This window comes from Gossypium arboreum, chromosome 10, assembly GCF_025698485.1.
Source record: "Gossypium arboreum isolate Shixiya-1 chromosome 10, ASM2569848v2, whole genome shotgun sequence".
Classification (NCBI taxonomy): domain Eukaryota; kingdom Viridiplantae; phylum Streptophyta; class Magnoliopsida; order Malvales; family Malvaceae; genus Gossypium; species Gossypium arboreum.
The window spans coordinates 85,718,356-85,742,092 of record NC_069079.1 but is presented as its reverse complement, the minus strand read 5'-3'; the positions used below and the strand labels follow the sequence as shown (position 1 = coordinate 85,742,092).

The 23,737-nt window shown below is 37.1% G+C and overlaps 1 non-coding gene across 1 annotated transcript; it reads left to right on the top strand.

Annotated features, from left to right (window-relative positions):
• The first annotated feature begins 5,242 nt into the window (after positions 1-5,242).
• LOC128283200 (small nucleolar RNA R71) lies at positions 5,243-5,349 on the top strand. Its single transcript, XR_008273542.1, has one exon. It is a non-coding gene; the product is annotated as a small nucleolar RNA R71 (small nucleolar RNA).
• Positions 5,350-23,737: the final 18,388 nt, after the last annotated feature.

Below are 23,737 nucleotides of genomic sequence, written 5' to 3'. Positions count from 1 at the left end.
CATATCAAATCAAATGGTGTGGTCTTAACATGCATAATCAAGTAAGTTCTAGAATAACAAATAAAAACTAACGCACTCATAATGAAAGTGAGCATGAAAGGAATAAAATATGCTCTAAAGGCTTAAGATCTCACAAAAATTATGGCTTTTTGATGTTTAAACTTGTGAATTTCAACTCAAGATAATACCTAAACTTAGGGAAACAACCAAAAATTTTTTAATTCTTCAAAAATCAACTCATCATGCTTGATTCCCTAATGTCTTAAAGTTTAAACAATCAATGCATAATTGCCTATGTTTTAATTCAAGACATATCAATAAAAATCATAAATTAATTAAAATTCATTCTAATAGTGATATGAGTGATTCACGTGAGAATAAGATAAATTCAGGGATTTTTAATGATGATATGAAAGACCCCCCCACACTTAAGATGTACATTGCCCTCAATGTACAAAGATAGATATATTGAAAAGTATAGATATATAATCATAAGAGAAGGAGAGAGGTGAAACTTCTTGACTGATGAATGGACTCATTGAATTGGAGTTATGGAGAATAATCGGCCAAGGCAATGATGAGAGTGGAGGAGGATACTCCGGTGGTGGTAGAGGTTCATTAGTCCATAAGTCCTGCGCCAAAAGAATATTATATCTGGTGGTGGCTATGGTCGTGGTCGAGCAAGACATGGCAGTCGTGGAGAACCTTTCCCAATGGAGTTTTTGGTTCCTATGAGATGATGAGCGTCAGGGCTCTTTATAACTGTGATAGAATCAAGAACTTTTTAGGGAATATAATGAAGTATAATTACTCGAAATGAAATAGCCAAACTATAAATTATTCAATAAAAAATAGAAAAGCTAAAATTAAAATAATATTAAAGGAAAATGAAATAAAAAGTACTTAATTAAGATAAATAAAGATAAAAGTGAAAATAAAACTAAAAAATAAAAAGTTTTTAAACATCGTCATCGCCGGATGGTTCACGAGGTGGTGGTGGCGATGAGATGTGGAAGTGCTGACAAATCTGATGTAGAGTCGCATCAATGTGATCAAAGCGCTGAAAACATTACCGCTCAAATCGTGTAAGGCGCTCAGAGATGTCAGAATATGAAGCCGCCACATGAACTGGACGATGGATGGGTGGTGGCTGAGACGATGGGTCCTCATGACGTGGAGGGACATCATCAGCAATGTCCTCTGGGTCCTCTTCCTTGGTGGACTAGACGAGACGGTACTGAGGAGGGTAGGTGCCACATTGTTTCTCCATCATCCTCATACTTAGCATGCTCGAGATGCCCTGTGGGGACAACTGGCCGATGAGAGTGAGGGAGGATGATTGTGCTACTGTGTTGAGGAGCCTGAAGTGCCGAGCCAGTCGAGTCACATAGGGCCCGATAGAGATGACCCCATTTCTATGTCGCTCCCTCTGATGGCGGATATCGAGGGCGATAAAGTAAGAAAGGTCGAGGACGTGCCCATTCGCCATGCTCTATAAGAAATAGGCGTCGTGGGTGGTAACGGCACCGGTGCTCTCTCGTCTCCCTGTCAGAGTGTAAGCCAAGATGGCATGTAGATACCTCAAGGATGGAGGGAGAGCTGATGCCTTGGAGCGGCTAGGATCGTAGGTGGCCGAGGCAGGGACGATGTCCCTCGAGCATTTTGAGAGGGAGCAGTGGATGTGGCGGTGGAGGGTTTGAGTTCATTATCGTCTATGAACTCCTCCTTGTATAGCCCTAGTGCAATCCTAAACTTGGGTATGCTCAATTGGCGTACTAGACCAACAATGCGGAACTGAACCGTTCCAGGATCGTCGAAGTTTGTCATGACGGTCTGAAGATGGAACGTCGAGCAGAGTTCCAATGTGAACTTGAAATACGTCGGCTCAATGATCCCAAAGAAAAGCCCTTACAGGTTAGTCGTTAGGAGGGCTCAGACTGCGTCAGCCAAATGAATCCGTTCTAGTGTGGCCCAGTCAATGCAGCGGCCTACACCTAGGGGTCGGGCCCGTAATATCTGATATAATTCCTCCTGGGGTCCCAAGGGAACCTGGAGGAACGGGTGCCTAATCTCCGTGGTAGGACCCGAGGATGACGCTGCTCCTTTTCTCTTCTTCGAAGAGGGGACAACGGTTTTCTTTCCTCGTGAGGATGACATAGTATATCTGTATTGAACAAAAATCGAAGTTTAACCAATATGCCCCAAGAATAGTATGGAAAATCAAGACTAAATATGAATATTTCGTGAGACTTTCGTATTAGATGATACAAACTAAAACAACTAAATATATCAAGTTATAGGATTATGGGAATAATGCAACGGGAATATGAATGAATGCATGTGGGTAAGCATAAATTTCATAGAAACAAGGAAAAATGAAAGAGTATAGCATAATGTAGTAACTAAAATGACAAAAATTTTATAAAATAAGCATGAGTATTTTAATATTCTAACTGTGAATATTCATTCAAAATATTTCAACAGAGCAGAGAAATCATGAAATAAGCAACATATTTAAAGAAAAAATAGAGAGAAATGAGTAAAAAATGCAAACGGAAGGAGCTTGGGGCGTCAGAATCGATGTTGTAGGCGGCGCACGGGCGTGGGGGGTAGGGCGTGTGAAGTTGTAGCGACTAGGGTTAGGGATTTTTGGGAAGGGAGATGATGAATAGTGAGGGGTTTATATTGATTTTGAGGCATAAGGCCGTATCACACGCCCATGTGGCCTAATTTTTGCCCGTGTGCTTCGCGAATTTTGAATTTGGTGCGTCTGACATTCGGCCCACGCTCGTGTTCTTTGGGCATATGGGTGCACACCGCCGTGTCGCATGGCTGTGTCTTGTTTCGTTCACTTCTCCCACACCCGTGTACATAGGTCCACGCCTGTGTTAATTTGACAAGTTTACCCACGAGTGATGGGCACGGGTGTGTCGCACGTTCGTACTAATTTGACAGGTTTGCCCACGGTTTCAAGGCAAGGGCGTGTCGCACTCCTGTATTTTTTTGACAGGTTTTCCCACGGCCATGTCGCACGGCCGTGGTGACTTATTGCTTCCCGTGTTGGGGAAAAATTTTGCCCTATTTTCACACGGCCTAATGCACGCCCGTGTGCCTGGCCGTGTGGTCTTTAAAAAGCCTGCGTTCCATAATTCGGTTAGTATGTTAGATGTTAAAAGCTAAAACTTAAATAAATCATTACTATTAGTGTTCAGGTTACCTCCCGAGAAGCGCTTATTTATAGTCTTAAGCTGGACTTACCTCTCTTCTGCATGGTCAAGGTGGTGCGAGGAGTTTACACTCCTCATCCCTGCTATCAATTTTATCAACATAAGGTTTAAGACGGGTATTGTTTACCTTAAATGTGTCGAATTTAGGATGAATTACCTCGACTGTACCATATGGGAAAATACTGAGTACCGTAAGAGGAATTTCTTCATTAGGTTCAGGAGTGGCGATGCGAGGATCTGCTACATCTATTAGTACTTTGTCTCCAACCTTAAGTTGATTTGGTGAGGTATTTAACTTGTCCTGGCTCAGTTTCGGTTTATCGGGTGTACTCGGTTTCTATGTCCGCCATTTATCTAGCTTCTTAATTTGTAGCCTTCGTTCTTCATAGATAGGTCATTTGTTATTTTTTAAACACGGCTCATATGCGTTCTTCAAAACTGTTTCCTGCATAGAGGGTTTCACCACATGATCAATACTAGTAGAATAATTTATACAACCACCTTCGATTTTTGATGTGTTACTCGAATTACGAGCTTGAAAGGTGATTGTTTCATCTCCCTCACGAAGTGTGAGTTCACCTGTACCAACATCAATTATGGTTCTAGCAGTCTCTAAAAAGGGTCGTCCTAAAATCAAAGGTGCGTTACTATCCTCTTCCATGTCTAGAACAACAAAGTCTATTGGGTATATAAATTTATCGATCTTAACAAGAACATATTCAATGATACCCCTAGGAAATCTAATGGTTTTATCAGCCAATTGAATGCTCATCCTAGTTTGTTTGGGTTTCCCCAGACCTAACTGTTTAAACATTTTATAAGGCATAACATTAATGATTGCCCTTAAGTCAGCCAATACATTATGAACATCTAAACTACCAATTAAACAAGGAATTGTAAAACTCCCTGGATCTTTCAATTTGTTGGGTAGCTTAATCTGTAATATGGCTGAGCAAACTGCATTTAACTCCACATACGATGCCTCATCCAGCTTTCATTTGTTTGTTAGAAGCTCCTTTAAAAATTTAACTGCATTTGGCATCTACGAGAGAGTTTGATAAACGATAAGTTAATATGTAATTTCTTTAATAGTTTAAGGAATTTACCAAATTGTTCATCTGTACAATCTTTCCTTGTCGCATTGGGTATGGCACCCGTGGTTTGTACTCTTTACTTACCGTTTTCTGGTTATTGTGGTCCACTTCACCCTTACCTTTACCACAGTTTCCTGCCTCTGCTCTGGTTCAGGTGCAACTAACCCTTCCTTATCTTGAATGGTAATTGCATTGAGTTGCTCCCTTGGGTTAGATTCAGTGTTACTCGGCAGGATACCTTGTGGTCGTTTGGATATCAATTTAGCGAGCTAACCTATTGAGAGTTTCGAGCCCTTGGATCGACGCTTGCTGATTTTTAAGTGTTGTCTCGGTGTCTTGAAAACGAGTTTCTGACACTGAGATGAATTTTGTTAGCATCTCCTTAAGGTTCGGCTTTTTCTCTTATCGATAGGGTAGTTGTTGGAAGCCTGGAGGTGGTGGTCTCTGATTCCCTTAGCCTCCCCATGAGAAATTGGGGTGGTTCTTCCAACCTGCATTGTAAGTATTACTATAAGGATTATTTTGAGATCGAGGATTATTACCCATGTAATTTAACTACTCGTTCTCCATGTTGTAGCCATAAGGTGGGTATTCTAAATTGCTTGATCCACTTCCACTTGCTTCGCACTGCATTACTGGGTGAACCTGTGAAGAACTAAGAAAACCATCAATTTTCTTATTCAAGAGTTCTACCTGATTAGAGAGCATGGTGACCGAATCAACGTTATAAACGCCAGCTATTTTCGTTGTCTTTGTCCTCATGACTTGCCACTGATAGTTATTCAATGACATCTCCTTCATAAATTCATAGGCATCTTCAGTGTCTTATTATTGATGGTTCTGCCAGCAGCTGCATCAACCATTTATCGATTCGAAGGATTCAGGCCATTATGAAAGGTTTGAACCTGTAGCCAAAGTGGTAAACCATGGTGAGGGCATCTTCTCAAAAGGTCCTTGTATCTTTCCCATGCATTGTAGAGTGTTTCTAAATCTATCTACACAAAAGAAGAGATCTCATTACGTAATTTAACCGTTTTAACCAGTAGAAAATATTTTAATAAAAACTTTTCGGTCATTTGTTCCCAAGTAGTGATTGACCCCCATGGTAACGAATTTAACCACTGTTTAGCTTTGTTTCTCAATGAAAAAGGGAATAACCGAAGGCGAATGGCTTCATCAGAAATGTCATTAATTTTAAATGTATCACATAGTTCCAAAAAGTTTGCCAATTGAGCGTTGGGATCTTTGTCCTGCAAACCATCAAACTGAACAAATTTCTGTATCATTTGAATTGTGTTAGGTTTTAGTTCAAAAGTATTTGTAGCTACAGCAGGTCTAACTATGCTCGATTCAGTTCCTGTTAAAGAAGGTTTAGCATAATCATACATATTGCGCGGAGCAGGATTCTGATTAATAGTAATCGTAGGAGGTAGCAGATTTTCTTGGTTTTTAGCCATCTCCTCGGTTGTGGTTGAAGTATCGTCCTCTTACTCTTCCTCTGTATATCATAAGCTTCGCCTTATTTCTCTTTGGTTTCTACGAACTGTGCGATCGATCTCACTTTCAAACAGTAATGGTCCTGACGAGTTTCTTCTGGTCATAAACTAGAAAAACCTGTCAGAAGAAAATAAATGAAGAATTAGAAAAGAAAATAAAATTTTAAATTGCAATAAAAGTAAAATTGCTAAAGTAATAAAAATCGAGTGTTCCTAATATCCTAGTTCCCCGGCAACAGCGCCAAAAACTTAGTACGTGATATTCATGACAGGTTTTAAATATTTATGAATAAATCGTTCTTGAGACTAACTTATTATCACGATTAAGGCAAGTGTACCTATCGAACAATAGTATAGTTCAGCAAGACCAGATTGTCGAACCCAAAAGAACCATGAGTACTAGTATTTACTTCCTTTTTATTATCTAGACTAAAAATTAAGAGGTTTGATTATCTAAACTAATTACTAAACTAAGAATGCGCAGAAAAATAATTTGGGAAAATACTTTTGGGACAATTCGATTGATTAAGACAATACCTAAGAAAAAATCCACCTAGACTTCACTTGTTATTTGACTCTGAATCAGACGATTTATTCATTTAACTTGATCCGTAGAAATCCCTAAGTAATATTATTATCTCTCTCGAGACTAATAACATCTAACCCTAGGTTGAATAATTGAAATCTCTTTCCAATTAACACCCTAGAATTGCATTAACTCGATCTATGGATTCCCTTATTAGGTTTCACCCTAATCCGGCAAAATCTTATCACCCAATCTCTAGGCATGCAATCAACTCCACTTAATTATGACAAATTTACTCTTAGACAGCGTCTACTCCTCCTCTGAATAAGAGCTTAACTTGAATCAATATCTTGGAATATCAAAACAAGAATTAAGAACACATAATAAAGAACAAGTCAAATATTTATCATACAATTCAGATAATAATAACAAGATCTGTCTTAGGTTTCAGTTCTCTTAGGTATTTAGGGGATTTAGTTCATACTTATGAAAGAAAACATCTCAAAAGCATAAAGATAACAAAACATAAGAAAACCCAAAACTCCTGAAGGAACTTGAAGGGAGATCTTCAGTCTTGATGATGAATCCGGCTTCTGAGATGGATTAATCGGCTTTCCTTGAGGAATTCCTTGCTTCCTACTCTGTATCCCCCTCTTAAGTTCCTCCTCAGGTGTTTAAATAGGCTTTTGGATGCCTAAGAGCCCTAAAAATTGGCCTTTTCTGAATAGGACTATACTTGGGCTCGGCAGGGACACGCTCGTGTAACACACCCGTGTGCGATTACTCCAGCCCATGGTCAAGGCTGTTGAATAGGCACGGGCGTGTAGTCTACCCATGTAAGTCATGCTTTAATCCTGCCAAACAGACACGACCGTGTGAGGAAGTCCAGGCCGTGTTAATTTCCCACGTGGGTCCATTTTTTCTGTTTTCGGTCCGTTTCTCACTCTTTTTACTCTCCTATGCTCTCATAAGTATAAAACATGAAATTCAAGGATTAGAAGCATCGAATTCACCAAATCTAAGGAGAAACCATTCATAAATGGGATAAGCATGGGATAAAAATATGTATAAATTATGGTTTATCAACATCATACATATTTGAAATGTAACAGGTGCATTACATAAACCAAATGGCATGCTTTTAAATGCAAATGTACCATACGGGCATGTGAATGTTGTTTTGTGTTGATCTTTTGGTGCTACTGTAATCTGGTTATACCCCAAGTATCCGTCGGGAAAACAGTAATAGTTTCACCCCGCGAATCTATCTAGCATTTAGTGCAAAAATGGTAAAAGAAAGTGATCTTTCCCTGTCACCTTGTTCAACTTCCGGTAATTGATGCAAATTCTCCATACCATAACCGTTCTAGTCAGTATTAACTCATTATTCTCATTCTCAATGACCGTAATGCATCCTTTCTTTGGTACACATTGGACTAGACGTACCTATGAATTGTCTAAGATGGGTTCAATTATACTTGCATATAACAACTTAATTATTTCTTTCTTTACCACATCGTTCATGACGGGGTTCAGTCTTCATTGTCCATCAATTGTCCCTTTCTCACCATCTTTCAAGATGATCTTATACATGCATATAGATGAACTAATGCCACAAATATCAACTATCGTTCATCCGATATCATTTTTGAATTGTTTAAACACTAGGGTGAGTTTCTCTTCTTACTCTTCGATCAATTTTGCTGAAACAATCATAAGCAAAGTAGAAGCGTTACCTAAATAAACATATTTTAAATGTAAGGGAAGTACCTTCAATTCTAATTGAGGTGGCTCCTCAATTGAAGCATTTGGTTGGTCATGATCCCTATTATCTAACTCTAAATACTTAAAGCAATATTGTGGATTAAATCCCCTTTGATTAGCTTTTAGCAAAGCTAAGTATTCATCCTCCTCTTCATCACTTGAAAGGTCTGATGTTAAAATTTTCTCCAACAAATCCTCAACATAGTTGAGTTTCTTTTCCATGATTAATTCCTCTAAATTGGATACTACAGAACAATCATCAGTTGTGTCAAGAAATTGCATAGTCTTAAAAACATTAAACGTTACCTGATCGTCCTAAACATGCATAGTAAACTCACATTTCTGCACATTAATAAGTGTCCTTCTAATTGCTAGGATAGGTCTTCCTAGGATGATTAGCATCTCTTTATCTACTTCAAAGTCTAGAATAACAAAGTTAGTAGGGAAAATAAATTTATTTATACGTACCAATACATCCTCGATTTTTCCTTCTGGATGTGCCAAGGATTTATCTGCTAATTGAATTGCAACTGTAGTAGGCCTAACTTCACCTATCCCTAACTTTCTTAATATGAACATGGGCATCAAGTTGATGCTTGCACCAAAATCACGTAGTATGGTAAAACATCCAGGATCCTTCAACTTCGAGGGTAGTTTATCTTGAAGATATGCACTGCATTCCTTCATCAAGGCTACCATCACAAATTCTCTAAGTCTTCGTTTCTTAGACAAGATATCCGTAATGAATTTGACATAGTTCAGCATCTATTTAAGTGCTTCTACCAACAGAATGTTGACATGAAGTTACTTGAGAACGTCTAGGAACTTCTTGAACTGGACTTCATGTTTCTACTTCTAAAGTCTTTGAGGGTAGAGTGGTAGAGGATTCTTTACTGGAACTAGTTGATTCATCTTCTGTGGTAATTCTGCATCTAACGAAGTTTTTAGTTTATTAGAATTGACTGGTTCAGAAGTTACCTTATCAAATTTTACAGATTCTGGTTCCGATGAAACTAGAATTTCAACACTCAGTTGAACTTCCACTGGGTCTTGAGCAATGGCTAGCTCTTCTTCAACCTCGACAATATTGGTCTCTAATGTCTTTCCACTCCTCAATGTTAATGCTTTACAATACTTCTTCCCCAAATTTCTTGGGTTCTTCGTATCACTAGGCAAAACACCTTGTAGATAGTTTCTGAGTTCAATAGGAAGTTGGCCCATTTAGTTTTCCAGGTTTTTCAATATGGCTACTTGGCTTTGGATTAAAGCATCATTTTTGGCTATGTATGCCTTCAACAAGTTTTCTAAGCCACTGGAAGATTCAACTTGAGGTTGCTTCTGAACTTGTTGGATAAAAACAGGTGGCTGGGTCGGTCTAGGTTGGGCATAAGTGTTATTGGGTCCAGCTCATTAGTTACTGTAACACCCCATACACGCATCCTATGTCGGGGAAGAATACGAGGCGTTGCCTAACTTGAACTCATACTTACAAACAATTTCGAGTCTTCATGACTTGAAAATTTTAAAACTTTCTTAAACGTATCAATATATTTTTAGTATGGGCTTACGAGGTCCAAAAAGAATCAAAAATCATTCGAGACCAATTCGGGTCCTTTTGACAATTATAGAAAAGTATCACTTGACACAGGGGCACACGCCCGTGTGGGAGAGACAACACGCCCGTGTGACCCTTCCAACATGGCCATGCTAATGGCCCGTGTGTCTCACACGGCCTAAGTAAAACAGGGACACGCTCATGTCCTCTACCCATGTGGAATTAATTCTAAATGCACACCTACAGGGGTTTTTACACGGCCTAACACACACCCGTGTCCCTGGCCCGTGTCCTTCGCACGGCTATGACACGCCCATGTCCTAGCCCGTGTGAACAAACTTGGACATCCTGCTTCTGACGTCAACATTTCATAAGGGTCACACGGCCAAGGCACACGTCCTTGTGCTAGACCGTGCCCTTCACACGCTGGGACACACGGCCATGTCTCTGCTCGTGTGTTTACTATCATGCATACTGACTTGAAATTTTTACGTGCAGGGGACACACTGCTGGACAACACACCCATGATGCTGGCCGTATGTCACACATGGCCTAGACACATGCCGTGTGTCTACCCATGTGGACAAAATCAAGCTCTTTACTAAGCCTCTTTGCCACCCTTACTTACACAAAAGCAACCAAATCCAGTACAAGACTATTTCATGCAATAAAATCAGCCACAATAGACAATATTTCATTTGTGCATTCTACTCATCCATGAACAAAACACCATTTGTATATATCAAAATGAATATTAGCCATTCAAGGCTTAATACAAAATGAGGAATTTATCCCAAGCCAACACATTTGACCAAATTAATAACAACACAAAACATAAGTCTAGTTTCCTATACATGCCATATTCAAAAATATAAATCAAACTATACCTAATGCTTCGATTGATAGTGTGATCGATATCTCTGACTTCCGTTGATCCTTAAGCTAGATAAACGGCACTTTAATAAAAAGGAAAGGAGAAGGAGTAAGCATATAGCTTAGTAAGTTGCATATAAATAATTATACAATGAAACTTTGCCATTCATCAACAAGTATCATAATACACAAGTGGGCATAAGCAAAACTTACTCATCAATACTCAATGCACATCATATATCATATAATGTGGCTCACATTTTATACATACCAAATAGGTACCTGTATCATTCACAACACGATTATACTTTCCTCATTAACTAGAAATCAGAATTTCCACCGTTGAACCATTCGGAATGCTATCGGATATACCATAGCCTCAAACGTGGGGTAAGGTGCCGATGTCGTGCCCCAGACACGGTCTTACACTGGCTTACATCTCAAGTCGAAGCCATGTCCTAGACATGGTCTTCTACTTACTATCATCTCGTAGCCGACGCATATCCCAGACATGTCTTACACTTGCTTACGTCTCGAGGCCGATGCATGTCCCAGACATGTCTTACACTAGTACTCATCTCAATGCCAATGCCATGTCCCAGATATGGTCTTACACTAGCTTTCACAAATGACTCCATCGTCATGGCATGGTTATCCGATTTATTTCCTCAGAGTTCTAACGGGAATTTTACTATCTCTATTCTCATAACATTTTCTCATTTCCACAAGTCAAGCAATTTTTTGCTATAATAATTTTGATACAATTTAAACACATATATCATCAATGTATTTTTATTATTTACATACAACTTACCTCGGATTACAAAATGTGGCGACTAGTCGATTTAGTCAATTTAGTCAATTTGCTTGGCTTTCCCTCGGTCTAGGTTTGGATTCGGTATTTCTTGATCTATAATAGCAAAATACACTTATTTTATCACTAAATAAAATTACGCAATCAAAAATTCACTTCTTTGGTAAAATGACCATTTTGCCCCTAGACTTTAACAAAATGAACATTTTACCTTTAGGCTCGAAAATTAATTTTTATCGAATTTATTTATTTCTCAAGACTAATCAAACCTCTTTGACTTTATAACAACTCCAAATTCCCACTATTTCACACATTTGTTATCTATTTTACAACTTATGCACATTAGTCCTTTTAGGTGTTTTCATGCTAACACATTTCACAAAAGTTGTTTATAAGACACCCAAGACTCATTTTCTCCCATAAAAACTCAACAAGCATCACAAATTATTTCATGGAAAAACCTTAGACTCTTAATCATTTTGCAAAATAGTACCCTCATTTGAAAGCTCATGCTTCAAGGGCATCAAAAGTACAAAAATATTTAAGAAAAGCCATTAAGATCACTTACTTGCGAATGCTTAAAGTTGCTAAAATTTCAAGCTATTGAAACCCCATTCTTTGCTAAAAATTTCGATGGAGGAAGAAGATGAAAAGGGATGATATCATCCTTCTTTTATCTATTTATATTTTTAGTCAAAATAAGCCACCTAACCCACCAAATTTTAAAATTTTGTCTCCTTTTTGACTCTACGGCCGGATATGCTCCTTTAAAAGGGTCTAATTGCCCTTTAAAATCCCCCAATTTTTATTCTCTAATAAAATAACACCTTTAGCTATCAAATTAGGACTTTTGCACTTTATGCGATTTAGTCATTTTTCGCAATTGGGCTCACAAACGTTAAAATTAGCTCACCAAATTTTTCATGCGCTAATATAAACATGATATGACTATATTAATAATAAAATAATTTCACTAACTTCGAATTTATGGTCCCGAGACCACTATTCTGACTAGCCCTAAAATTGGGCTGTTACAGTTATTCCAAGAAAGGTTAGGGTGGTTTCACTAAGATGGGTTATAAAAATTTGATTGCAATCCTTGCCTTCATCAGTTCTGGTTCTGATTACCTATGTAATACACTGATTCTAGGTTTGATGGACATTCTTTGAGCAAATGTCCTTCCGCACAATAAACACAGACTATATTTTCAAAGTGATTAGATGGCTTTGATGCAAAACTATTAAACCTGTTAGTGGTAAAATTTGTAAGCATTGATGATATTGAGGATACTTGAGATGCAAGTAAAATGAAAGCGTCTGCTTCATGTACTTTAGCGACTCATCTTTCTGAGGCTATTCGATTGGTTAGCCATTGATAATTATTGCTGGTAATCCTCTCAATGATTTCATAAGTCTTTTTATTAGACTTAGAAAGGAAAGCATCGTTAGTATAAGTGTCTACTACCATCCTCATGTGAGCATTGAAACGGTCATAAAATGTTTCAAGTTGGATGCAAATAAGGATTCCGTGATGAGGGCACTTCTGTAATAATTCGTTGTACATTTCCCATTGTAACATCCCGAATTAGGGTCTAATCAAAACAGTGGTTTCGAGATCACAAATCTAGAATAGAAATAATTATTTTATGATTATTTTATGATCCATGATATGATTACATGTTTGTGTGAAATTTTCATGAAAAAATTCTATGCCTAAGATGTCCAATTTGACTTTAAGGACTAAATTGAATAAGTTGTAAAATTTGTATTCTAAAAGCTTCAAGCATGAAATTGCATTAGATTATTAATTAGAGGTCCTTAAATAGAAATTTGACCAAGTTCTAAAATTTTGGACAAAAATGGGCATAATAGGAAAAATTTGAAAGAAAGGCATTAAGGGTATTTTGGTCATTTGGTTAATAAAAGAATAAAAAGGGAAAAATCAAGAAAAAATGATGTCCATCTTTTCTACGGGTGCCAAAATTTGGGGGAGTCTCCATAGCTAGGCTTTTCAACATTTCAAGCTTGGTTGTAAGTCCTCCTAAGCTCCGTTTTTAATGTTCTTCACATTTTTGAAGTTGTCATCAATCGATCTAGCTATTTCTACCATTATTTTAGCTAGGGTTCATGTATGAAATTTTACTCATGTGTGGCATGCTTGTATTTTGATGTTTAATGGAAGAATATGCATGTTTGATGTGTGATAAACATCTTTTACTAGGTGATTTTTAGTGAAAACACCTAAAAATGACTTATTTGCAAAAGATGAAGAAATGGGTAGTAGAAATGTGGTTTAATGAGAAATATGGGCTAATATGAGTTAGAATATGAATCATCTAGGCTTAAGTAACAAAGAAAATGCATGCATTGCATTTTACGAGCTTAGGGACTAAAGTGTAAATAAGTGAAAAGTTAAGGGTAAAAAGGTAATTTTACCAAAGTATGTGTTATGGGTTGATATGAACAATATGTGTATTGAACAAGTTAAATTTGGTTATAGATCAAGAAAAAAGTGATTCGAGTCTTGATCGCGGGAAAAATAAGGTTCACGAGGATTAGGCTCGTTTCTATCATTTTGTGCCGAGGTAAGTTCATTTGCAAATAATGCAACATGTACCATACTTTAAATGCTTTAATATTGCATGTATGGTAAGTAAATACATATTTAATGTGATGTTGTATCATGTGTTTATGCCTAAATTGTATTATGGATTATGCTTACAATTCCATGAATATGTGATTGGTGCTATGAGTATTGAACTCGACGTTACGAGCAAGTTTGACAAAAATGTGGTATCGGAGAATCCCGTTTGAACCTTATGAATAGTTTAGGATACAAGTGACATGTCACTAGGAACTATGTGATCTGAACTCATTAAGTTGTGGTATAAGTTCATGATGTATGTGGCACACGTTTTAGCATCTGGGTACTGGTCTCGCATATTCTACCGGTGGCTGGGTAGTCTGGTATGTGTTACAGACACCTGATAGCCTATGTGAACAGACCCGTGAGTAGCTCGAAAGCGAGCAACATGTGATATGTGATATGAGATAGTATTGGCTACATATGAGGCACTTAGGTGCAAGTTTCTGTTGTATCTGATAGTATTCCAAGTGTTCAACGGGTAGTTCTAAAGGAAGTTAAATGAGTAATCTTGATGAATATATCAAAGACAATAAACTAAGTTATTATGTGCAAGTCGCACAGGTATGTACATCGAACTCATGAGAATGACATGGGATATGATGAAATTATGGTAAGAACATGTATATATATGAAGATTAAGCTTAAGAGATTTGATAAAATGCAAGATTATGTTCATTATGTTAAATTAATGATTAATGCTTGTTTAAGTTGTATTTTATTTGCATGTGAACTTACTAAGCTTTAAAGCTTACCCCTTTTCCTTTCCATTTCTTATAGTGTTACCAAGCTAGCTCAGGGATCGGAAGACATCGAAACTCGATCACACTATCAATTGAATATTTGGTATAGCTAGTTTCATCATTTTGAGTATGGCATGTATAGGGACTTGGTCTTTTTGTTATGTGTCATATTGATTAGCCAAATGTGTTGGCTCATGAAAGTATTGGGATTATTTTGTATATGGCCATGAGAGGTGGCTCATATTGATTATTTGGGTTGTAACCCTAATTATTGGTGCATGCATGCAATTGTGCTTATGGTTAATGAGTGTGATGGATGGCATATATGTTTGGTGTATGAAATATGATTAATGTGTATGCCAATAAAGATGATGCAGGTGGGTAACTTGAAAGTAGATTAGTAAAAATGATAGAGAAATATAAATTTGGTGTGGAATGCCATATGAAATCATGATAGTTTAAATAGGTAATATGTTGACATTACCAAGTCGTAATTTAACCATGAATGGGAATGCTTGAGTAGCCAAATATGCCATGTTGCATGCCATGAAGTGAGTATAAGTATGTGAGTGTTTAAGGGTGGAAATTGGCTTGGAAAATAGCCTAGAAATTGTCCACATGGATAGACACACAGGCATGTGACTTGGCCATGTGTGACACACGGTCTGTCCCATGGGCATGTGATTTGGCCGTGTGTCCCCTGCACCCTAATAATGCAAAACAGATTGCCCAGCAGTAAACACACGGGCAGAGACATAGTCGTGTGTCTCAGCCGTGTAAAGGACACGGCTTTAGGACATGGGCGTGTGCCCAGGCCATGTGAAGTTGATCGTGATTTTCGTGACGGGTAAGTTCTAAATATTTATAATTAATCGTTCTCGAAACTAACTATTATCGCGATGTAGGCAAGTGTGCCTAACGAACAGTAGTATAGTTTTAGCAAGACTGGATTGTCGAACCCAAAGGAACTAAAAGTACTAGTAATGACTATCTTTTTATTATCTAGCCTAAGAATAAGGTGGTTTTGTTTTAAATAACTAATTAACTAATTTAAGAATTCACAGAAAGTAGAATTGGGGGATTACTTTTGGAAAACGATTGAATTAAGACAATTACTAAGGAAAAATCCACCTAGACTTCACTTGTTATTCTGGCTCCGAATCGGACGATTTATTCATTTAACTTGTTCCGTAGAGATCCCTAAGTTATGTTATTATTCCTATTCAAGACTAATAGTGTCTAATCCCTAGATTGAATAATTGAGACTTTTCTCTAATTAACACCCTAGGGTTGCATTAACTCGATCTATGGATCCCCCTATTAGGTTTCAACATAATCCGGCAAAATTCTGTCACCCTATCTCTAGGCGCGCAATCAACTCCGCTTAATTATGACAAATGTACTCTTAGACAGAGTCTATTCCTCCTCTGAATAAAAGCTTATCATGAATCAGTATCTTGAGATATCAAAACAAGAATTAAGAACACATAATTAAGAACAAGTTAAATATTTATCATACAATTCAGAAATTAATAACAAGATTCGTCTTAGGTTTCATCCCCCTTAGGTATTTAGGGGATTTAGTTCATAACTAAAAAGGAAAACATCTCAAAAGAATAATGAATACAAAACATAAAGAAAACCCAAAACTCCTAAAGGGAAATTGAAGGGAGATCTTCAGTCTTGATGATGAATCCGGCTTCTGAGATGGATCAATCGGCTTTCCTTGAGTAATTCCTTACTTCCTACTCTGCATCCCCCTTACTTTCCTCCTCTAGGGTGTATTTATAGGCTTTAGAATGCCTAGAAGCCCTCAAAATTGGCCTTTTCCAAATTGGACTCAACTTAGGCTCGGCAGGGACACTCCCGTGTGGCACGCCCATGTGGCACGCTTGTGTGAATCGTGCTTCAAATCTACCAAATTGACACGGCTGTGTGGTCTGCCTGTGTGAGGAGGTCCAGGCCATGTTGAATTCGTACTTTGGCCCATTTTTCTCTGTTTTTGGCCCGTTTCTCGTTCCTTTCGCTCTCCTATGCTCTCCTAAGTATAAAACATGAAATTAAAGCATTAGGAGCATCGAATTCACCAATTCTAATGGAAAATCATCCATAAAATGTGTTAAGCATGGGGTAAAAATATGTATAAATTATAGTTTATCAAATACCCCCACACTTAAGCATTTGCTTGTCCTCAAGCAAAATTCTCAACTCATAATCAAAATAAATTCTTCTCAACTTATAATTTCTATCGATGATATCTCAAAATAATCCATAGGTAATCATACATTGAGAATTCAACTAAAAGAACATCAAAGTTTCAATCATTCCAAATTGAGCATTTTATTCTGAAAACATAGGTGTCTCCCCTCGTCTAAGTAATTACCTTGTATTCAAAATGTCACAGAGTTTTACATCATCACTAAAGATTCACTCAAATCACTCGAGGTGTTTAAGGACAATAAATGAAGCACTCAACAGTCAATAATGAAAAGTCATTACTATAGGCTTCCACGAAAATCAAATCTCCACCACTATAATTTGAGATGATACATCAATCAAAAGGTCTTTAGAGGGTTGTAATGAGGCTTGGTTAGGGGGTGTGGTCACAAGCTGAAAGAAAAGGTTAGAATCGAGATTGACTTGAAAAATTGCCTAACTAGAAAAATAATTAGTCATCAATTGCATACAACAAAGCTTTTCTCAGAATATGGAATTTAACTTCTTTAGCTCAGAAGATTACTACTATTAAGATATACACATTTTTTTAAGAGCAAGTTAAATACAAAGTAGAATAAAACTTAGCTAAGCAACTTTTTCAATTCCAATCTCGACAAAAAATAGGGATCAATTTAATTTATGGGATTTCAACATTAATGGGTTAAGTTTTAAAATTAAGGGTAATACAAGAAATGGCTTGTTAGCTCAATGGGGTTCACTAAAGGTTAATCGTGGAGGTAGGCTTTTCATGGCATGAGTGGGTTAATCCTAAGTGTCTTTCTCATTTTGACATATCAAATCAAATAGTGTGGTCTTGACATGCATAATCAAGAAAGTTCTAGAATAACAATTCAATATTGACACACTCAAAGTAATAATAAAAGTGAGCATGAAAGAATTAATAGATGCTTAAAAGGCTCAAAAATCTCACAAAAATTATGGCTTTTTGATGTTTAAAACTTGTGAATTCCAACTCAAAGTAATACTTAAACTTTGGGGAAACAACCTAAAATTTTAAATTCTTAAAAATCAACTTATCATGCTTGGTTCTCTAATGTCTTAAGGTTTAAACAATCAATGCATAAATGCCTATGTTTTAATTCAAGATATATCAATCAAAATCATAAATCAATCAAAATTTATCCTAAATACGATATGAGAGCTTTTCAAGAGAACAAGGCAGTCATTTAGGGATTTTTCTGATAATGAAATAAATACCCCCCACACTTAAGACGTACATTGCCCTCAATGTACAAAGATAGATAGGAAAAGATAAATTTGTAATCATAAGATAGGGAGAGAAGTGAAACTTCCTGTATGATGAATTCCTCGAACTGGAGTTTTGGAGAGTAATCGGTGCAAGAGTGGGGGAGGATACTCCGGCGGTGGTAGAGGTTCATTAGTCCATAAGTCCTGCGCCAAAAGAATATTATATCTAATGGTAGCTCTGGTCGTGGTCGATCAGGACATGGTAGTCATGGAGAACCATTCCTGGTGGAGTTTTTAGTTCCTATATGATGATGAGCTTAGGAGCTCTATATAAATCTTCATCGCTGGATGGTTTGCGAGGTGGGACTGGCGATGAGATGTGGAGGTGCTGAAAAATCTACTGTAGAGTAGCATCAATGTTGTCAAATCATTGAAAACACTGCTTGTAACACCCCGCACCCGAGACCGTTGGCGGAGTCGAACACGAGGTGCTAACAGACATAATTCATTTATTTTCACAGTCCATTTTAAAAATTTCTAAACAAGCTGGCCAACTGCGTCACTGTCACCTTAAAAATCATATCTCGAGTTCAGAAGCTCAAAAACTGATTCCGTAAATTTTTCCTGAAACTAGACTCATATATCCATCTAAAAAATTTTTTTTAGAATTTTTGATCAGGCCAATTAGTATAGTTTATTAGTTAAAGTCTCCCCTGTTTCAGGGTTTGATTGCTCTGACCTTCATGCATTACAACTTATATATCTTCCTGTACAGGGCTTCATTACTTATGCCGTTTGTTTCTAAAGAAACTATACTTGAAAAGGAATCTGTACATATAGGGCATGACTTCTAATTATCTCTGGTTAATTTATAGTGAATTTCCAAAGTCGGAACAGGGGATCCAGAAATCGCTCTGGCCCTGTTCCACGAAAACTTAAATATCTCTTAAAATACGACTCATATGATCATTTCGTTTCTTCCATATGAAATTAGATTCATCAAGGTTCGATTACATAATTTATTCACTATTTAATTCCATTCCTAATATTTTTAGTAATTTTTCAAATCCACACCACTGCTGCTGTTAGCATCTGTTTTTTTTTTTTTTGGTAAACTTTACCTATTTCATGGTTTTCCATGAATCAACTAGAATTTGTCATACAAAGCACCAAAATGATCATGATTAACCATTCCAATGGCTAATCGTTACCAAACATTTCCATACCTCTCAATGAACAACATACAAAACGATTATAATGCTATGCTCAAAGTGTATATAAGCCATTTTCGCATGGCTATCCAAATTTATACAAAACCAAAGGGTACATGACCAACAACAAAAAGGGTAGTCCTATACATGCCATTTTCAGAGTTCAACCAAAAGTGTACCAAAAGGGCTTAGATAGTGTGGAAGACTTCGACTTCGACAATCCCGAGTCCGATAGCTGACGAACCAAAATCTATAAAACAGAGAATCAAAGAAACGGAATAAGCATTTAATGCTTAGTAAGTTTTGAGCAATGAAATTAGGCACAATTGAAGTATAGCATTCATATGACATACGGATAATTTCATATACACACATTCTCAAAATCATACCTACTTCACATTACCAACCCTTATACTCATACATAAAAGATCAACTTAACCAAAAGTCGGAAGCTCATTAAACGACTGAGCGAATACTATTTAAAAGGGATCAACAATCCAATGCATATACGAAACGTACCTCATCGTTGGGATTTTACGAGAATATTAATTGAAATTATTACAGCAAGATCACTCATTCCCAAACCAAGTACCTTCGGGATTTAACCGAATATAGCTACTAGCTCAAATGTCTTCGGGACTAGCCCGGTTATAGTAACTCGCACAAATGCCTTCGGGACTTAGCCCGGATATAGTAACTCGCACAAATGCCTTCGGGACTTAGCCCGGAATTAGTCACTAGCACAAATGCCTTCGTTATCATCCAAATATTCATAAACATGTCAGTAAATCATGACACATCTTTATTTCATTTTCATAACTAGAATTCAAACACAAATCAATTATTAAGCATTCCCATTTTCGGCTCAATAGCCACATACAAACAGCATGATTTGGTTTTCTTTGTGACATGATCTCTATGCACATACGGCTACCCATCATACGTATAGACTAATTAACTCAACATATAATTCAAGTAGAATCATTATATCACCGTATATTTGTTATGATTATACGTCATGACTTAATCAAATCGTAATCGAAGTTTCATTACTCGAAAACTTACCTCGGATGTTGTCGAACGATTTCGACGACTATTCGATCACTTTTTCCTTCCTTTATCGGATTTAGTTCCCTTTGCTCTTGAGCTTAATTTAACAAATAAATTGATTTAATCATTTGAACATCAAAAGAGAAACTCAAGGTACTTAACCCATATATACATTAGACATTAGAGTCACATATATATGAAATCATGAATCAACTCAACATATTAGCCCACACTCTCTTTTAGCCGATTATCTAAGCCAAAATAAAAGCATCAATATGCTTGCCTCTAACCGAATACATGCAACATCAATCTACCTCATGTGGCCGAATATGCATGTCTATGTTGAGGCCGATTCTATACTTAATACATTCTACAAATATGGTTACTTGTATTGACTAAATACCATTTTGTTTCAAGTTCAAAACTCGCTAATACCCATATGTACACTAGCAATCAAATACTAACATTTGTACTTCACCTTAATAGCTAGCTTAGCAAACCTTAATTTAACATATAATTGTTCATAACACAATTAAAGCATCCTCTCCATTCCATCAATTCAAAACACATACATTAACCTAATATTAATTAACTAAGCACTTTAACAATTTTTTTCTTTAACTACACACATTCGCAATGACAAAGACAATTTAACAAACCTTAAATTCAACTTATAACAACATATACTCAATATTCAAAGCATTTAACATCACTTCATCATGCTTTTACATCATGGCCGAATGCTCCTTTTAACCCATTTACCCTCACAAAGCATGAATTTCATCATCCAACTTACAAGCTTACAATCCCATGAATTTTAACCTCATAATATCTATCCAACTCTCACTCATTAGCTTCTATCATCAATCTCCAACAACACTAAATAAAAATATACTTCGTGGGTCTAAGGTAGAACCAAGAGAGGAACTCATAAATATCAAGATGTAAGCAACTACTATTGTTCATCTAGATTTAGCATGAAACAACAACCATCACCCTTATTAATCTTCATAGCCGAAAACCTTACTCATTCCACACTCAAAATTTCAACATGGGTTACAAAAATAACTTGACATCTCACTCCATATCAACTAAAATTTCAAGAACTAGTATAAACTTTCTTACCTTAATATTGACCTAGGATAACCGAATGCTTCACTCCCTTCTTCCTCTTTTCATTTCGGCCAAGAAGAACCGATTTCTTCTTTTCTTTCTTCCTCAAGTCACAGCAATGGGGGGGAAACATGGATGAGACAACTTTGTTTTCATCACCCCCTCCCTTTTCATTACTTTATTACTAACCTTTTATTTTATTCTTTCTCCCATAAAACACTAACTCCAAATGTTTATAATAGGCTTTAACTTATAGCATGGCCGGCCACCATCTTGTTCTTTGGTTAATTTGACATACAAGCACAATTATTTTGCAACATGCATAAATAGGCCACTTTACATTTGCCTAGCACAATTCTAAATTTTCCCACATAAGTCGTATTTAATAAAATTCACTTACAATTAACAAAATTCCAATATGAAATTTTTATACATGCATACATACATATAATAAGCATCAACTATGACGGTTAAATATTTTTTTATGACTCGGTTTAGTGGTCCCGAAACCACTTTCCACTAGGGTCACTTTAGGGCTGTCACAACTCTCCCCTACTTAAGAAATTTTCGTCCCCGAAAATCTTACCGGTAAATAGGTTTGGGTATCGTTCTTTCATAGAGTTCTCGGGTTCCCAAGTAGCTTCTTCCATCCCGTGTTTGAGCCATAACACTTTTACTAAAGGAACCTTTTTGTTTCGGAACTCTTTCACTTCACGAGCTTGGATACGAATTGGTTCTTCTTCATAACTCATATCAGCTTGAATTTCAACCTCGGAGGGACTTATTATGTGCGAAGGATCCGATCTGTAACGTCGAAGCATCGAAACATGAAAAACGTTGTGGATCCTTTCAAGTTTAGGGGGTAAAAGCAATCTATACGCAACTGGACCGACTCGTTCAGATATTTCATATGGCCCGATGAACCTCGGACTCAATTTGCCCTTACGCCCAAATCGAGTATCTTTTCCAAGGTGAAACTTTAAGAAACACTTTATCTCCCACCGATACTCAATGTCCTTTCGTTTCAAATCCACAGACGACTTCGACGATCCGATCTCGCCTTCAGACTTTCACAAATTATTTTAATTTCTACTCAGCATCTTTAATCAAATCAACTCCGAAAATTTTACTTTCACCGAGCTCGGTCCAAAACAATGGTGTACGGCATTTTCGACCGTACAAAGCCTCGTAAAGTGCCATCTTAATACTTGATTGAAAACTATTATTGTAAGCGAATTCAATCAAAGGTAAATACCGTTCACATGAACCACTAAACTCAAGGATACAACATCTCAACATATCCTCGAGTATCTGAATTATCCGCTCGGATTGACCATCGGTTTGGGGATGAAAAGCAGTGCCAAAATGTAGCTTGGTACCCAAAGCTTCTTGCAATTTCTTCCAAAATCGCGAGGTGAATCTCGGATCTCTATCCGATACAATAGAAATAGGTACCCCGTTTAATCTCACAATCTGAGAAACATACAATTCAGCTAGTTTATCCAATGAAAAATCCGTACGTACGGGGATAAAGTGAACCGACTTAGTCAGTCTATCAACAACAACCCAAATTGCATCCTTCTTACTTGCCGACACTGGCAATCCAAATACAAAATCCATCGTGACTCGTTCCCACTTCCATTCAGGTATCATGATCGGCTGAAGTAAACCTGTAGGCACTTGATGTTCCGCTTTCACCTGTTGACATATTAAACACTTCAAAACAAAATCGAAATGTCTCGTTTCATACCATGCCACCAAAATCGACGTCTCGGATCGTTGTACATTTTCGTACTCCCGGGTGAATTGACATTCGGCTACAATGAGCTTCGTTCGTAATCATCGAAATAAGTTCGAATTTCTTGGAACACACAAACGACTCATCGAACCTCAAACAATCGTCATCATCAATTTGAAACTCGATTCCATATTCAAACACATTCAGCCCGTTTTGCAACCAGTTCATCATCGACTTTCGAGCTTCACGAATTTGATGAATCAACAATGGTTTGGCCTTTAATTACGCCACTAACAAATTGTCGGATAGAATGCATAAGTGTACATTCATCGTCAGAAGCAAAAAAGGATTTACGACTTAAGGCATCCGCAACCACATTAGCCTTTCCGGGTGATAGTAAATGACAAGCTCATAATCTTTCAACAACTCGAGCCAATGTCTTTGTCGCAGATTCAAGTCTCTT